We start from the raw sequence: 20056 nt of genomic DNA, 5'->3' as shown, positions 1-20056 counted from the left end.
TTTTATTAGTTCAATGCCGAATTCGATGTTTTTTTTATTACAGAAATTTCGTAATGTATTTTGTTTACGTGAGTATGTCTTTGTACGTTTTATGTAAGCACCCGATTAATAAAAACTACTTTTATTTCATCTACTCTTCTGCGATATCTTGTATAAAGCTTTTTTATTATTTTAGTTCTGGTCTTATTTGTATACTCATATGATATCTCGATAGAAGGTTATCTCAAAATAAATATGGTTAAGTGCTGCAATAGATATTTTTGTGTTTAAATGGGTAGTAGTGTGCACAAAAAGAAAGAATGGTTAATTTGTCTATCAAGGTATATTCGGCAGCAGAAGCATATAGTGCAAGCGTCTATGTTTTAAAGGTGGAAGGACGTACGCCTCATTTTTAGCTGAGAATATTATTTCTGGTCCTCAATTTACCTTTTAGTTTTAAACAATGATCTGTGACTGATCCCGTGGGATACAAACTATTTTCAAGAAATTTATAGGAAGTCTACAGTTCAACAATTTCATGACATTATTGGATGTTCAGTTTGTGAAAGCGTCTATGTAAGGGAAATTGAGGAGCGCACATGAGTTTTTCAGGGGTTTTGACTGAAAATTGATTCACAGTTTATTTTTATTGTGCAATAATAGGTGTATCGTCTTTATAATATTAGTCCTATTATCTACCGGTATGAGTTGATCGTTTGGGTAAATGTTATACAGTGTAGGTGCTTTTATGCTACCCCAAGCGAGACCGTTTTTCATCTGCTATTCTTAACATTGAGTGATACAAAAAATATTCTCTTGTGTAGGCATACGCAAATAATATAAGTGAGTTTATTATCTAAGGGGATATTATATAGTTTTTCGAGAAATATTTGGTAATTTAAGGTGTCGTAAGCGGCATTTAGATTAAAAAATACCACCCCTGATACCCGATATTTTTCGTACCCGTCTTTGATGTGTTGGGTAAGATTTAGCATTTGTAATCTAAATGATCTTCCCTATCTATAGCCACTTTTGTCTTTTAATTTGAGCTTTTCTTCAAATATCGGTAAAATCATATTAACAATCTTGTGCAAAAGTATTTTAAATAGCTGACAAAATAAAGATATTGGCCGATAGTTTTTGTGGTCGTTGGAATTTTTGCCAGGTTTAAGCAAGGTAACAACTTTGGCTTGTCTCTAGATTTTGGGTGTTTCCATAATTTGAATACAGTTGTTCATCATCCGGAAAAGCCATTGTGGTGTTTTTGGTCCAGATTTAGTAATAGTGCTCAGATCCTCAATGTCGGTAGTTGTATTATTTTTCATTAAATATGTAGATGGTGGATCCAAGCTCAACATCGTTGAAAGGTTCTCTGAAAGCTGACTGGTGTTGTCCTTTCTTACTTTGAGTTATTCTTTGCTTTTTTTCCAACAGAGATAGCATGTCTATATCTATAATGTGGTTTTCAGTGATAAGCTTTATACCAAATACCCTACGTTAGGCCCTATATGTGTTTCCTGCACTAGAAATAAGTCAGATTCGTATTTAGAGCATATGTCTGATAAGTTTAAGTAAAGTAAAGTTTCTTGATCTCTAGATATACCCTTAACATTTATAAACATATGTTATTAGAATAGTTGGTCCTAAAAAGGACCAATTTGACAAAATCATATTAAAGGGGCGACTGACGAATTAGCCGATTAATTATTTAATCATTACCCTGGGTATGCCCGATTGTTCTGATCTTCTTAGTACTTAAATTTTCGTAAAGGCTCGTTCTTGAACCCCATAAGTAATGCCTAATATTTTACTTTTTATTGAAAATTTAAATTTTACATGTCGTGTATTACTTTTTGACGATATTTCGAATCAGATTTGTATAGTAATAATTTAAGGCATTAAAGAGCCTGTTTGTGGAAAATAAATAAGTTTGTGATATCGTTCGTACCTCATATATAGATAATAAAAAAATAAACAGTTAAAATAGGTGTAAAAAATTTCAACTTCATACATGGCGCCATTGTTCAGGTGATGATGGGTTTATCACAGATATCAAAGGTTACATTTTAATTCAAGGTTCTATTTGCGTATTTTCAATATTAAAAGAGTAGGAAAAGACATGTTTATGCTTTTATTTTTTTTAAATCTATTCTATTTTCTTTCTAGAGTTCCGTCTTCTTTGAACGACCTGTGGTCTTTTTTCAATTGGGCACTTGTCTAAGGCTATGACAAATACTCTGTCTTCTGCTATTCTACATTAATATGACTGATTCATTTTCTCTTTCTTGCAGCTATTTTATTGTTTATCCTGTCAATCCTGTGTATCTTTTTCTTCTTCTTCTTCTTCTTCTTTTTATATAGACATTACTCTGTCTGTTTTTCAATGTGTCTCCAGTAAGTTGCCGTTCCATGGTTTTCGTGGTCTTCTTGCTGATCGTCTTCCTATTGGGTAACCGTCTCTTGCCGTGTCTACTACTCCATTTGTTGTCATTCGGCTTATATGATCATTCCATTCTACTCTTCTATTTCTTAACCAGTTCTTAATGTTCTTCACCTTGTATCTACATCGTATATCTGTACTTCTAGCTCTGTCCCATAGTGTCTTACCATCAATTTTTCTAAGTGTTTTTATCTCTGTTGTTTCTAACATCCTTTTTGTCCTCTCTGTGTCAGGTCTTGTTTCTGCTGCGTATGTCATTATTGGTCTGATAACTGTTTTGTAAATTCTGCCTTTGGTTTCTTTCCCGATATTTTTATTTCTTCATATTGTTTCATTTAGGCAGCCTGCGGCTCTGTTTGCTCTATTCAGTGGATCTTCCACTTAAGTTTCGAGCTTTCCGTAGCTAAATAATGTGATACCTAGATATTTAAACTCCATCACTTGTTCTATTATCTGACCTTCCAGCTCCAATTAACATATTAGTAAACTTGCTGTTGAAACCATGCATTTTGTCTCTTTTGAGGAAATTAACATGTTAAATTTTCTGGCGGTTATATGAAATTGGTGTAGCATACATTGTAAATCATCTTCACTTTGAAAGAATAGTATTGCGTCGTCTGCATAGCAGATTATTTTAATTTGTTTTTCTCCCATTTGGTATCCTCTTTTATTTCTTACTTTTTTTATTATTTCATCCATAATCCGGTTGAACAATAGAGAACTCAGGAAATCTCCCTGTCTTATCCCATTACCAGCTTCAATAGGGTCGGTTAGTTCTTCTTCTACTTTTACTTTTATTGTGTTGTTTTGGTATATATTTTCGATTGTTTTGATTATTCAATGAAATTGACATTAATTTGATAGTTTTCATTTTATTAGTACTGATGGTATATAACTAGCATCTGTTGGTACTATATATCAATTTGAACATGTGGAAGTAAGAGCACTCTCTTGTTAGTAATTTCAGTGTAAATTATGACGAAACCAGAAATAACCCATAATATTATCACACACCTCAAAGGTCTGCCTCGCGGTATCTGGGAGACGCATTAATTCGCTTTTGATAGATAAAAACAAAAACCCACTAAGACGAACACAACATAAATAAAAAAAATCCGTCAACCTGTCAATAGGGACATACAATATTAGATCAATGTCTACGGATGAAAAAGTACATGAATTGGAAGAAGAATTAACAAACATAAAATGAGATATCATAGGCCTATCAGAAACTCGACGAAAAGAAGAAACCCGAATACAGCCTATGTCATACTTAAAATAAGAAGAACATCAATTAAAATTATCCAGGTATATGCCCCCATGACAGCTTATGATGACGAAGATATTGAACTATTTTATGAAGATATATCAAAGGCTATGGAAGAACATAAAAATCGTCTTATACTACTAATTCGAGATTTCAATGCCAAACTGGGTAGAAAACTAAACAAGGAAGAAACTAAAATAAGAGATTTCTGGTATGGTCAGAGAAATGATAGAGGTACTACTTTGATGAACTACCTAGAAGAAAAGCATCTATACGCAATGAACTCCTTTTACAAAAAGAAGACCCAACGAAAGTGGACATGGATCAGCCCTAATGGATCCACAAAAAATGAGATCGACTACATACTGTCCACGGAACGATATATCATTAAAGATGTAACAGTTCTTAACAGATTCACAACAGGTAGCGATCACTGGATGGTCAGAGCAAAAATTAGTGTTGACGGTAACTATGAAATGAAAAGAAAAATAATTAAAACCTGGGATCTAGTAGATAGAAACAAACTAGGGCAATATAAAGATATATACAAAGACCTTTTAAAAGAACAACTTACTTAAAAATTAGACAGTGATGACAAAGATATAGATGAAATAGACAACATACTTACAGCAACGATGATTACATCAGGAAAAGAAATAGCAAAAAAGGATCTAAAAAAGAACAACGATATATCAACAGAAACAAAGAAGCTTATGGATAAAAGAAGGAAGCTATAGAATATGTAAAAATCAATAAAAGAATAAGCAGAATGATAAGAGAAAATAAGAGAAAAGAACAAGAAATAAAAATAGAAAAAGTAATACAAAACAACAAAAATATGAAATGCTTAAGACCGAAATTAGGTAAGTGTGAAATAAACAAAATAAAAGATGAAAACGAACTAGAAACAAACATTAAAGATGACATTATAAATATTATCCACCATTTCTTCTCAGAACTATATAAAACAAAAAAGGAACCACCAGAAACAATTAAAAACCAACTTAAGGCTAAAGTAAAAAATGTCAACTCAGAGCTACAGCCAGAAATAAGCAAATCAGAAATAAAGAAGGCATTGAAAGAAATGAAAAACAACAAATCGCCTGGAAAAGATGGAATAACTGCAGATATTCTGAAATATGGTGAAAAAGTGGTAATTAACACTCTACATTCCCTTTTTAACAAGATATTAAAAGAAAAAAGAATCCCAAACAACTGGAAGGAATCCGTAACCATTATCCTACACAAGAAAGGGAATAAAGCAGATATAAAAAACTACCGTCCCATAACACTCCTCCATGTAATGTATAAACTCCCAACAAAAATTTTAACCAATAGATTGACGACAAAATTCGATGGAAACCCAACAAGCTGGTTTTAGAAAGGGATTCAGCAAAAGTGACCATTTACTAAGTATGAAAATACTTATAGAACGAGCAAATGAATACCATATTCCTCTATATATAGCGTTCACAGATTTCGAAAAGGCTTTCGACAGTGTCGAACATTGGGCAGTGAAAAGTTGTTTGATTAACAGCAGAATTGACCACAGATATACGGAACTAATAGCCAATATATATAAGGAAGCCAAAACAACAATTAAAGTATATGAATAAACAAAATCAATACAAATAAATAGAGGCGTGAGACAGGGTGACACAATATCACCGAAACTTTTCAATCAGGCTCTGGAAGATATTTTTAAAAGATTAGATTGGGAAGAAAAAGGTATAAAAATTTGTGGACAACGCTTGAACCATCTAATATACGCTGATGACATCGCATTGATAACAGATAAATGAGAAGAATTATTTGAAATGATGAAAGAACTGGACGTAGAAGCTGGAAAGATAGGCCTTATTATGAATTACAGCAAGACCAAAATTATAACAAATACAGATAAAAACATCACAATGAGGATCGGACAAGATGAAGTAGAACAAGTTCAGGATTATATATATCTGGGTCAAACTATAAAACGTAACAAAGAAAACCAAACAGCAGAGATAAAAAGACGAGTTAGACTGGCATGGGCGGCATTTGGCAAACTAAGCTACATTCTTAAAAACAAAAGATATCCACAGCATCTTAAGACTAAAGTATACAATCAATGCGTACTCCCTGTTCTAACTTATGGTTCTTAAACGTGGACATTTAAAAAAGCAAACATGGACATAACCATAAAAACCCAAAGAGCAATGGAAAGACAAATGTTGCACATAAGACTAATGGATAAAAAGAGAAACAAGTGGATAAGAGAGAAAACAAAAGTGAGGGATGTTAGACAAGAAGTTGCAAAATTGAAATGGAGATTTGCCGGGCACAATATAAGACAAAAAGAAGACCGATGGAACAAAATTCTTACAAGTTAGAGACCGTGGGAATATAAACGAAGCAGAGGAAGGTCCCAAATGAGATGGGCAGATGATATCAAGAAGCACGTGGGCTCTAGGTGGATAACTATACCGACAGACAGAGAAGAATGGAAAAGGATTGGGAAGGCCTATGTCCAAAGATGGACCGAAAAAGGCTAATTAGATAGAGACAGATTCTCCCCGTGTGATCTTAGTATTTCCGTTGATTGAATAGTATAGGGTATCCAATATTTTAATTAACGGTATGTCAGAGTTTTATAAATTTTATATATATTTGCAAAATGAAGAAGAAAGTTAAGCACAGGCAGTTAAACAGCTGATCTGTCAATTTAGAAGTAAGAGCAAGTACCAACTTGCTGAAAAGCATACCATACACAAAAGGGATAATAAAATGTACTACACAAACTATAGCGATATAAGCTATATATAAGCTATATATCTATTAATTATTAGGATATACAATATTTTTTCTAATACACCTGGAACGATTGAGTGAATAATCAATTATTGACTATTAGGCAGTTAATTAGAAATGTTGGGAATACAAAAAAAAACATTAAACTAGTTATTTATAGATTTTAAACAAACACTGATATAATCATAAGAATAAAACTATGAAATACCATGGCAGAACTAGGCTTACCTAATAAACTAATTAATAAAGTATCTTACTGTCGACTTATTTTCAAATGTACTGCAAAGAGCTTTAAAAAATGTGAACGAATTATTAACAGCTGTTTTGAAAACTAAATATTATGAGACGAATTGGGGATATTATATTACACAAACTAAACCGCTTGCCTACAAAAAATATTAGGAAAATATGATACGACGCGAAAGACTAATGACTTTACAGCTAATTGCCACATAAGTATCAATGTAACTATAGCTCGCAAAATGGGTTCAATTACATTGCAATTTTTAAATTTTTCGTGATAAAATGAAGTGATTGATTGTTGTTTTGAAAAGGTAAGTTATTTTTTATTTTTGTATTCCTATCATCTGATATTGTAATATCAACAACATTTTTCATAATATATTCTGAAATGCGCTTTCTCTTACTGATAACGAACAAAAGTTTTATTAACTTCTCGTTAATATAATTATGAACGTTAATATAGAACGAATTTTGGAGGTGAACCAACGGAAATGATCCAGATTCTACGAGGCGTTAGACAAGGTTGTATACTTTCACCTATATTATTTAATCTATATTCAGAGGAAATATTTAGTGAAGCCTTGGAAAAATGCGAACATGGAATACTTCTAAATGGAGAACGCCTAAACAACATCCGTTATGCAGTCGACACCGTTATTTTTGCAGACAGTTTGAACAGTTTACAGCAACTGATAAACAAAGTAAATGAAGTAAGTGAAAGATTTGGACTTCAAGTAAATATAACAAAAACTAAATTTATGATCATCAGCAAAAATAAAGTTAGAGACGCTCAACTACTTATCAATAATACACCAGTGGACCGAGTAAAACAGTATAACTATCTTGGAACAACAGTAAATGAACAATGGGATTACTCACAGGAAATAAAATGTAGAATAGAGAAGGCTAGGAGTGCATTCAATAACATGGCCAAACTCTTTAAAAGCCACAATCTTAATCTGGAGATAAAAGTAAGGCTCCTACGATGTTATATCTTCTCAATATTGTATTACGGAGTTGAATCCTGGACACTAACTGAAGCAATGGAGAAAAAACTTGAAGCCTTCGAGATGTGGCTATACAGGCGAATTCTAAGGATATCATGGACAGACAAGATAACCAACGAGACCGTATTACGAAGAGTGGGCAAAGAAAGAGAGGTGATGTATACCATTAAAAGGAGAAAGTTGGAATATCTCGGACATATAATGAGAAACAGCACTAAATACAGATTACTGAAGGTAATCCTACAGGGTAAAGTATTCGGAAAGCGAGGAATTGGGAGAAAGAGAATATCATGGTTGAAGAACCTGAGGAAATGGTTCTCCACAACAACAACGAATCTATTTAAAGCATCAGTCAATAAAATAATTATAGCCAGAATAATCGCCAATATTCGGAACGAATAGGCACTGAAAGAAGAAGAAGAATATAATTATGTAGGAATTAAGAATTTTATCTTGTTCTTACTATAGTGCTAAAGCACAAATGTAGTCATAGTCTACCGTATTTTTTTCATAGTGGTCATAGTTTTTAATTGTAGTATAGCTTATGTGTTTATAATAACTAGTGCAGAGAAAATAATAAAAATTTTTACCCTGTGCTTTATGTTTATTATCCTTTATTGTATTGGAACATCTAGAAGTATAGCAATACATTTTAATTGTTGAACAAAAGAGAAAATAAAAACACTTTTTGTGGTGTGCCACTTAACCATACACAAAATTGTACACAAATAGTCGAATGGTAGTAAAAGTTTCCGATATAGGCCGCCAGACGGTAGAGTCACCGCCGCGCTTTCGGATCAGATTTTTTCAAAACATCAAATTACATCTTCATTTTGCCTTTCTTTATTTAGGCTAACCGCTACTGTTTTTTTCTTCAGCGTTTCTTCTTAATCTACATTAATGTTATTATATTTACAATTCTTTCTGGAACGAGCTATAATTTTTCTCAAATAACCATTTTGTGTGGTTTAGTCGCCTTAAGGTTTAGCATGCTTTGTCAGATGCTCTTTAAAGTCCCTTTTAATATTAATATCGTTTGAGAAATTTTTCCCAGATACTTATATTTTGTTTTGATTTTCAATCTTCTTTTAATGTTAGTTTAAATGGTCCAGTAGTGTGTTCGTACAGTTAAGTTATAAGCAAAATTAGGTGTTGTTGTACACCTAATTCTTTTAGTATCAGTCATAAGTGTATCCATTTGACTGTGTCGAACGCTTTACGATAATCTATAAAACAAATCCATAGTGGGATATTGAATTCCCTAGACTTTTATACTTTTTTTTGGACTATTATAATAATAGCTTTAAAATTAAATGTTTAGTGAAAATCTTTACGCGACTTTAATGCATTAAATATTTTAATTAAAAATCGACATATCTATTGAAATTAGGCAGTAAAAAAAGTATGTTATTAAAGATTGATTTATAAATTATTGTAGTTTAAATTCAACTACGCTATAAAACAAACATTGCATGTCATAAACTGCAGTAATCCAAAAATTACAAAGATCTCCCTGTTGTTTGAGTTTTCTTTAATTATATTAATAGGGTAACAAGCATTATAATCCTACCGAAGGGGCTTCTACTTTCATAAACTGTTACACGATTACTCTATCCGATGTAAGTACATTTATGAACTAAATGTTTTAGTGACAATGCCTTTTAATAAAAAATACTAATTAATAAAAATGGAAACTTAACTTTTCCACGTTTATAATAGACACTTTGTTATGTTTAAAAATATATTAAACAAGTAATATAAATTACCGCCTTGTTTATTAAAACTAAAAAGTAAAATAAAGTTATGTGTCGGTTAACAATTTATATTTAACTACATTAGCCAAATAATCCTGAAATTTCTCCATGACTAAATTGATGGATATTTAAATAAATTTCAAGTTCCAAAATGTACCAGCTGTAAAATTTGAAAATCTACTACTAATACAATTATTGGCAACATCTCAGGAGATTAGAAGTGTACGCAAAATGGTAAATACGGATCCCACAAATGATTTATCCTGTTGTGGAGTCCACTTAATCCTACATGTTGGTCGGAGTCTAAATAAAGCGCTACTTAGATAATACTATACACGGTGTATATTCTACTGGAGTTAGTATGATACCCTTTTAGAACGGAGCTCAGATTAACCGCTAGATGTATATATATATATATATATATATATATATATATATATATATATATATATATATATATATATATATATATATATATAGATATATATACATATATGTATATATATATATATCCCAAAATATGATGACCCAACATGCCTTATACAAATATTGCTACTTTTCCGAGATACCGAGTGTTTAAAGTTTAAATATTAATTTTAATTTTCGCAATAATTCTGTTTTTTCACAATTTTTATTCAAAAATTGACAATGTTACGTTTTTGGCATAAGGATTGCTAATTTAGATTCTAATTTCGCATAGCTAATAAAGGGCGCTAGTTACACTTGGTTGTGTTTAGTAAATCAAATCAATTTTTGTCGGATGAACTATGAGTAAAATAATAGAAAAATATGAAGAAACGGTAAATTCTACAAAAAAAGGGTTAAGTATTGTCGACTAACACGAAGCTTCATAATGTTTTCTGTGTTTTTAAATTTTAAATAATATTTTTAAAATTGAATATAAAGTAATTTTACAATTTATTATCTCTCGGTATGATGTTTTTGCGCAAGCCCGAAATAATATTTAGGTATATATACATAATGTACATACTTATTATAAAAATAAAATAACGTTTAACAAAAACGTCATTTTATTTTTTTTTCCTTTCCTATAAGCTTTATAGCGTTCAGCAATAGTTTTCGATGGTGGACCTTTTGAATTAATATGAATATATTTTCGTAAATTCAAGGAAGGTACTGTAATATTTTCCTGTGATTGTGGTAATTGTTCCGAATGTACATTTAAATCTTAACAAAAAAGTGGGTGTATTTCATTCCATTGTCTCTATAAATTAAAAATTGACAGTTATTCAGAATGAAAATATCGAATTATATATTATTTATGGGGAGACGGTCCTGCAAGTGACACAGTAGTTTCGTTGTTTTTCGCTTTGTAATAAATTTCAAATAATTGGGGAATTACAAGTTAGAAAATTCAACAAAGTTCAAAAATAAGAGTTAAAAGTTAAGTGCATACAGATGATAGTAGTGAATAAAAGAAATACCATCAGACAAGTAAGATATAACCATTTTAAATAATTTTAACAAGTTTTGAGTAAATAATTAATTGTGTGAAAGATTAAAAAAAAACTGGTTTTGGCGAATGTTTTAAGTCCGAGGGGTTGACACGGTTAGGCATTCCTACGCGTTTTTTGGTTTCTTGGCAGATAAGAAAGTAATTAGTGCAGACAAAAATTAAATTTTAAAATAAAAGCCTTCTAAGTTTATTACAAAAATCCAGATCCGGCCTTAGAATAAATTAGTTTAAAGTTAAGATTAGAATTAAATTAGCCCATTAGCGCCTAACGGTACCATATGGGCTCGTTAGAAGGAGGTTTTTAAAACGTGAAGAATTTTTTGTAGTGGGGACTCCGAAGCGGTTTGAGTGGTCAGACAAGTTTAGAGTACATGTCGATACATACCTAGGAGAGTTTGTGCGAACCAGTGGTAAAAGGTTTCGTTTTTTTTTGGATATTTGAATACATGTGATAGTAATATTCGTGAAAAATATGGACATCAAATTTGTGTAAGTATTATTTAACTCTGAAAATATTATCCTTAATGCCATTTAAGAATAATGTGTTTTATTTTAGGGGAATTACGCTTTAAGAAGCTCTAGATATAGCTTATGATGAAGGAAATGCCGTAGATATATATATATATATATATATATATATATATATATATATATATATATATATATATATATATATATATTGAGCCTCCTGATAGTAACATGTTAACTGATGAAGACTCTGCAGATGAAGATGAGAGTGGTTTAGCAGACAATTTGTCGGCAGGACAACTGAGTGCTCCAGCTGAGATTGTATTTGCGAACAAAGACAGACTGGGACTCAACCTTGATAATATTGATATTTTATCTGCATCAACTCATGTACATGTTCCAAATAAGGACAGTTATTCACTGAATATAGCCATCAAACCAGCAGTCACCAATTTTGTTAAAGGAGATTTGCAAACCGGTAGTCGTACATTTCCACCAGGGGACTACTCTAAATACCAATCGTTGAGCTGTTCAGAGATATTTGAATGTTTTTTCTCCGACGATTTGCTTCAAATAATTTTACATGAAACGGTAAACTATGCTTTATTTTAAAATTGTCCTAATCCTAATCTGACCATAGAAGAATTAAAAGTTTTTATTGGTATTCTGATCCTCAGTGGAATTAATGTTTTGCCATCGAAAAGAAGGTATTGGGAAAACTCAGATGATATGAAAAATATTATGATATCAGAAGCCATGCGCCGTGATAGATTCTTGCAAATATGCAGATTTATTCATTTTGCTGATAATAACAATGTAAACACCTCTGATAAAATGTACAAGCTTCGGCTAATTACAGACCACTTAAAATCAAGTTTTCTTAAACACTTTATACCTGAACCAAATCTTTCCTACGATGAATCGATGATTCGGTATTTTGGTCGCCATGGATGTAAACAATTCATCCGTGGCAAACCAGTAAGATTTGGATACAAAGTTTGGTCGTTGAATACTCCGAATGGTTACTTGGTGAATTTTGAAGTATACCAAGGAAAAAATCCCAGATCAAATTCTAATTATGAATCAATTTTTGGAAAACCAACGGCTCCTCTACTGCAAATGATTGAGGAACTAAAGGAAAAAGGAAACTTTCCGTACAATTTTTTTTTCGATAACTTGTTTACAAATCCAAATTTATTATGTACTCTAAAAGCTAATGGTTATACTGGAACCGGCACTATAAGGGAAAACCGCTTGCCAATGGACTGCCCTCTTCCTTCAAAAAAGGAGGTTGAAAAACAAAGAAGAGGATACTTTTCATACATTTTAGACAGGGAAACGGGAATAGTGTATGTTAGATGGATGGACAATAATGTTGTCACCCTTGCTAGTACGAGTTATGGTATTGAGCCAGTGAAGGCAGTAGACAGGTTTAACAGAAAAGAAAAGAAAATACTTCCCATACCAAGGCCTAATCTTATAGCGGAATACAATAAAAATATGGGTGGAACTGACCAAATGGACAACAACATATCTTGGTAAGTTTGTCTCTTTGTCTGCCTTTAGAATATAATTTTTTATCTGATTGTAGTTATTGGCTCATATTTACTTATCTAATTGATGCTGCATTACAGAATGCATGGATTTTTTACAGAAAAAGTGGCCGAAAAATTAGTCAACTAGATTTTAGAAGTATTTACCAGGTAAATAAACAGGTAGAAGGAAGTTATTCAGTAGTACTCTTGTGTTTCTTTTCTTAATTTCAGACGTATTTAACAAGATACAGGGTACAACCGAAAGCTACTGGACGAGCACCGAAAGCAGCAGCGAGTGATTTTCGAGTTAGCAATGATATTAGATATGATGGAATGCATCATTACATTATTACAGTCCCCGAAGGTAAAAGGCGAAGATGTGGGGGTGACAATTGCAATAGTAGGGGACGAAAAATGTGCTGCAAATGCAATATTGGACTTTGTATAGATTGTTTTCGAATGTTTCATAATCAATAGTTAATTTTTATAAAAATAATTTATTTTTGTATAATATAGGTTGCGCCTAACGAGCCCATATGGGAACAGCTATTTTAAAGCATCTTGTTGTTCCTAATAAAAAAATATGATCAAAAGTATGTTGTAGGGTCTTATTTTAGTCATTATTATTGTAAATTTCTAAAATTTTAAGAAATTTTTTTTTCTCGGCGTTAATGGGTTAAATTAAAATAATAAATATTAATTGTTATTGTAATAAAAAAGTTTAATTAATATAGAAAAATACTATATTGGTGTATATTAATATAAAAAATATATATTAATATAGAAGGTAACAAAATCGAATGAACAGCAAAAGAAATAAACCAGAACACGATAACTCATCCGACGAGGAAGAAGCCTTCAAAAGAAGCAAAGCTACGTTAAGAACACCTCCAAAGGATAACATAAAAAATCGCAAAATGGAAGAACTAAAGAAACTACTAGAAGAAATAAATAAGGAGATTAAAACGGTAATAAAAGAGCTGAAAACAGAAATGAAGCAAGAAAATAAGGAGATCAGAAGATATATAAATTAAGTTAAAGAAGAGATAAAACTAAATAATGAAGAAATAAAAATCATAAAGCTGGAAATAGAAAGGACGAAGGAAAAATGGACAAAAGAGAAAGAAGAACTAAAAAGAGAAAACGAACTAACCAAAACCGATAACAAAAAGATAACGGAAGAATTAAATGATATAAAAACACTCATTGGAAAGACTAGACAAAGAAAAATGAAAGAAGAATATAATCATTAGTGCAGGAATAATAGACTCCGAAGACCCAAAAACATTGAAAAAAGGAATGACTACTATGTTAGAAAATCATCTTGAAGTCAAAACTAATATTAAAAGAGCACAAAAAATAGGCACAAAAACATGCTTAATTGAACTAGAAAGCGAAGAAGAAAAAACAACAATCTTAAGAAACAAATACAAACTTAAGAATGTGAAGACCAAAAAAATATGGATTACAGAGGATCTCACAAAAGGAGAGAGAGAGAAAATGAAAGCTTTAAGAGATAAAGCAAGAGAAATGAGGAAAAATGGTCAAAATAGGATACAATAAAATCACAGTAGATGACAAGGAATGGAGATGGTGCTATAAAGAAGAAAAAGTAGTGGAAATAGAGAGTTCAAAAAACTACCAGAGCAACATAAAAAGAACCAAGGAGAGGTCAAGCAACTAATAGAGAAAGAAGAATTACAAAATAAACCGACAAGAATGATAAATGTTTAGTTTTAAGTAGTAATAGGAATATAATTAGAAACGTAAATGATAAGTTTGCCATTAGAAATATGACTTGTGATAGGAATATGTGTATTAGGCATACTAACAGTAGTGATAATATTATAGTTAGGGGGAATATCCAAAATGGGCATAGCATTAATAATGAAGGTAGGGAAAAATTAACTATTAGCATTAAAAATTAAAACGGTAATAAAATAAATAACGGATATAATGTTAATATAAAAACCAGGGAGCATGAAATCAACGTTAACACCAATAATGGAGAAGAAGAATGCAGTAATAAGGAAATACATCTTAATAAGACAAATCATATAGGAATAGCGACATGAAATGTGACATCTCTGACCGGCAAGGAAATAGAAGCTACGGAAGAAATGAAAAAAATGAAGGTACAAATAATGGGAATAAGCGAGACAAAAAAGATAGGGAAAGGACACATCAATATCAATGAGAAATATAGTCTATATTATTCCGGAGTACCACAGGGTCACAGAGCAAAAGAAGGAGTCGGTATAATAGTGAATAAAAGAATAGAATCAAGAATAACAAACTACGAAGCAGTATCATCTAGAATAATCACAGCCCAAATAGAACTAAAAGACAAGATAGGAATAATACAAATATACGGACCAACAGAAGGTAATGAAGAAGAGATAATGATAGAATTCTACAACGAACTCCAAAACGCATTAGACAAATTAAGAGAGACAAGAGAAAAAATAATAATCTTAGGCGATTGGAATTCAAGAGTAGGTAAGGATATTAACAGAGGATTAGGATGCATTGGACAATATGGGGAAGAAACATTAAATAGAAATGGAATTAAAATGCTGGATTTCTGACAAACCAATGATCTGATAATAGGAAACACATTCAGTGAACAAACCATTAACGACAAATATACATTTGTGGGTGAAGAGAGAAATGCGAAAAGCTTAATCGACTATATAGTCTATACGAGAAACCTAAAACAAAATATAAAAAACATCTTAACGGAAAAGGAACCCGAACTGTCTACACAACACAGGATGGTCACTGCAAAACTGGAGGATGAAAAAATGGAGGAAGTGGAAAGAAAAGAGTACAAGAAAGTAAATGTAAACAAACTAAAGATAAAAAGTGTGCGAGAATTTTACACGGAGGAAACTAACAAAAGACTGAGACAAATAGAGTGCCAAAAAGAAACATGGACAATGGAAGAAAGATGGAATACATACAGTGAAGTATTAAAGACAGCAGCAACTGAAGTGTGTGGAATCAAAAAATATAATAAACAGTTGAAAAGGACATGATGGATATACGAAAATAATAGAGAAGAGACTGAGACAAGAAGTAGAAATGGTATTGGGAGAAGAACAAACGGCATTTAGACCGGGAAGACAGACAAATGACAACATATATATATAATTAGAAACCTAATAGAAAGAAGCATAGATAAAGGGAAAAACTAGTATTAGCATTCATAGACCTAAGAGCAGCATTTGACACGATAGAAAGGCATATTATAGGGAAATGCTTGAGGAAAATAAACGTACCTAATGCATTGATACAAATTATAGAATATACTTACAAAGAGGTAAAAGGAAGGTTACAAATAACAGGGGAAAGATCGGAAGCATTTAATTGGAAGAGAGGTATTAAACAAGGAGATAGTCTCAGCCCTTTGCTATTCATAATAATAATGAACGAATTGATAAGAAACACTAGAGTCAGAACTAACCAACTACAGACAATAATAGGTTACCGCAGATTACAACCGGTAACAATAGAGTCCTTAATGTATGCACACGACATAGTACTAATAGCAGATTCCGAGAATAAAATGCAGAAACTAATGGATATATGGGTAGAACAAATGGAAGAACTTAAAATGGAGATAAACGAGGAAAAATGTAAGATAATGATAATCAGCGGCAAAGGAGATAAGGAAGATAATCAAATAAAGATAAAATGTAAAAACTCAGAATTGCAAATAGTAACAACTTACGAATACCTGGGAAGTATAATAACTAATGACGGAAAAATAGACTGGAAAATAACAAATAGAGCAAAGAAATCAAACAAGTTATATTATGCGTTAGCCCCAATCATGGGAAAAAGAGAACTTGCACGAGAAACAAGAATAAAAATATATAACACAATAGTGATACCGACTATGCTCTATTCAAGTGAAAACTGGACAATTCTGGAAAAACATAAGAGCAGGATAAACGCAATGGAGATGAGACATCTAAGAAGGATAGTTGGAAAGACAAAATGGGATATATTAAGCAACGAGAATGGCCAAGCAGGAACAGATCATGAACAAAATAGCAAAGAGACAAATGAACTGGTATGCGCATCTGATGAGGATGCAATCCAATAGAATAACAAGAAAAATTTATGAAGCAAAAAACATCGGAAAAATAAAAAGAGGCAGACCAAGAAAAAAATGGATACAGCAAGTAGTAGACGCGGGAAAACTTAAACAAAAATCACTTGAGGAATTGAAAATAATGGCAGGAAACAGAAAAGAATGAAAGAGGTGGGTAAATGGGAATTAAAATAGCTAGCCCAAATCCGACACCCTGATATGGTAAAAGGAAGGGGAGAAAGAAAGAAAGAAAGATATTATTTATTTATGTATTTAAATTATATATACCTGTAATGTCACCAGAGGGGCCAATCAGAGCGAAGATTGTCACTGTGGCCGGCTAATAACAAACGGTTTTATTAACTGCGTTGTCATTGACCTTCCGACTAAAGATCGGGGCGGAGTTGCAAACAAGAAATGCATAACAAGGCATCTTTTGATCCAGATTAAGTCGGTCTACATTTTGACCCCAGCTAGACCTTGTTGGACGGGTGCCTTTTCAACTATTTCTGCGTTTATTATTAGATGAGTTTTTCGGATAAATTTTTCGGGTAAAGAAGACTTCGCTTCGAAGACGACTCTAGAAGCTCTTTAGTGTGTAAATAAACACGAAGCCTTGTTGGCTACGATATTATTTAAACCAACAAGAGATATAGAAACCGGTGTTGTTAACTGTTAGTCTATATTTTGTCGAGGTAAAGAAAAGTCCGTAAACGGACTTATAATTACCTCGCGGAAACCAGCTAACAACTCGGAGAGAACGCTCCTTATCCGGACAGACATTGATCTTTGAAATAGGAAAAGACACGTTGTCTTAGAGCTATTTCAGATCGTGTCGAACTGACACATCATTCTACTAGACCACCGACGGTTAGGAGTAAATAATAGCCCAGGTGGACTTGGAATTACTCCTCAATCGGTGGCGGAGCTGAAGTAGCACTTCGTCGCCAAAACCATTCCAACCAATAGAAATAATAAAAATCCCTACGGGACTTAACATTGTTTTACGAGAGGTGGCGGTATAGAGTAAAGGGCCGTCGAACAGTCAACACTCCTTCAACGTTCCTATATATCTCGAGGAGTGTGTACTTAGCCACACGTTGAAGCGTGAAATGCCAGCATATCTGTGAGATCCAAGGCATCCACCGTGCTCCGAATACTAAATAAATTATACATGTAAGGCAAATATATTATTTACGTGAGAAAACTCAATCTGTTTAAAGTATTCTGCATTGCTGGTTGCCCTTTGCTGACCACAAAGCCTCCGGTGAGCTTCTCGCCGAGTGGGGAAACAAGTATACATAAATTCCACAAGTAAGAGGATGGAGACAAAAAACCTTCACTACTTCTCCAAAACGGCGGCGAGATGCATTAAGAATCGCCGAATATCTCGGAGGAGAGTTCGACTGTACGACATGGCGCTCAACACACGGATGAATACCACAACCTAGATTTGGCATATGTATTATTCACTTTGATCCAAGCGGTGACGGCACTAACCCTAGTGCAGAGTAAGCCGATTGAAGCCCACGCAAAACCAAAGATGGACTCCTTCAACACCTACATACTCTGGAGATGATACGAAAATCCTCAAGAGTTAGTAAACGAGATTAAAGACCACATGAGCAATATAAACATAGACACCAAATATTGGATAGCCTACATCCTAAAAAAATCCTTAATTGAAGCAGATCAAGGGACACAGAGAAAATTCACGACTGGTCTGAATTAAAAAACGTTTTTAAACAGGCTGATAGATCACTTTGACAATACAACAAAACAAGAATCACTTATGTCCAAGCTTTACTGATATTACCAGAAATATCAGCCCATAACCGAGTTTATTTTAACAAAAATGGCTCTTTTTCGGACGAGGAAAAAAGGTGCAGGTCCATTACCAGACGCCGGTGGAACTTCTGCTGAGCTACCAACCCAGAAGATTTCAAGAAACCAATCACCAAGTCCGACGAGAAGAAACATGTCAGCAAAGGGTGGAACGAGCTATTCAGCGAGCCACTCTCTACGCCAAAGATCTCTTCGCAGAGAACCAAGATGTTCGACAGCCCAGAACATACTAACAAGGTGAGCAAGTATTGGTAAGGAACCACGTAAAATGATATTTCAGGCCTACCTGAACGGGTCCTCACCTCGTTCTCAGACCGGCAGGCGACCATACATGAAGTACGTAGAGACCAAGATGTCGACATATTCATCCATGTGGACGACATCACGTCAGCTCCACCGCCACGGGATGTTCCTGTATAAGCCCCACATAAGTGTTTAAACAATTTACCATTGACATTTTTACATATTTACAAACTTTCTATCGCTATCACTATTAACGCTATCTCGTAAATAGCCGCTTTCGTCGAAGGCATTATAAAATAAAACAAACGAAAACAGCAGCCTCGTCACGCCTTCAATAGCATGGGGCAAAAAATGGTGAAATGTTTGGAGGTTAAGAAGGACTGTCCTGCAGCACGAAATCTTGGGAGTATACATCCGGGTCCCTGTCACTTGGTCAAAGTCTTCTCCACTCCTAGACATATCGGTTCGCAACAATTCATTAAAGTGCTGAGAGTCCATGTGTCTCGACGAACTCGGATTTGCGTCTATGTGTAAGCCGCTCAATATTAGAAAATAGGCGAAGAACCAAATATTTGGCGCGTACGTTAAAGAACTCAATATTAGAAAACTGTAAAAAGTAAATTAAATATATTTTCAGTGCAAATTGACAAATAGCATATTGTCAAAAAATAGTTCATTCCAGCGACATATCTATCAGATATGCGAAAGATATTCAGTATATAAACAATGAATTGTATTCCTTGCAGCAAAAATTATTAACAAGGAAGACGAAGGAGGTTAAATCTATCCAGAGGTCTATATATCCCATACTAGTCAGGAAACACAATTTGGTCGGAAAGAAATATAAATATTAAAATATACTAACATTATTTATTGCACCCATGATCCATAGATTTTACTTCAATAAAA

General features: G+C 33.0%; 1 protein-coding gene across 2 annotated transcripts in view; it reads right to left on the bottom strand.

The window, feature by feature from the left end:
* Positions 1-20056, bottom strand: part of Apoltp (Apolipoprotein lipid transfer particle) — a 1459665-nt gene that overhangs the window by 886953 nt on the left and 552656 nt on the right. The window lies entirely within an intron of this gene.

This window comes from Diabrotica undecimpunctata, chromosome 10 (assembly GCF_040954645.1).
Source record: "Diabrotica undecimpunctata isolate CICGRU chromosome 10, icDiaUnde3, whole genome shotgun sequence".
Lineage (NCBI taxonomy): Eukaryota > Metazoa > Arthropoda > Insecta > Coleoptera > Chrysomelidae > Diabrotica > Diabrotica undecimpunctata.
The sequence above is the reverse complement of the archived record's forward strand: the minus strand, read 5'-3'. Positions and strand labels throughout refer to the sequence as shown.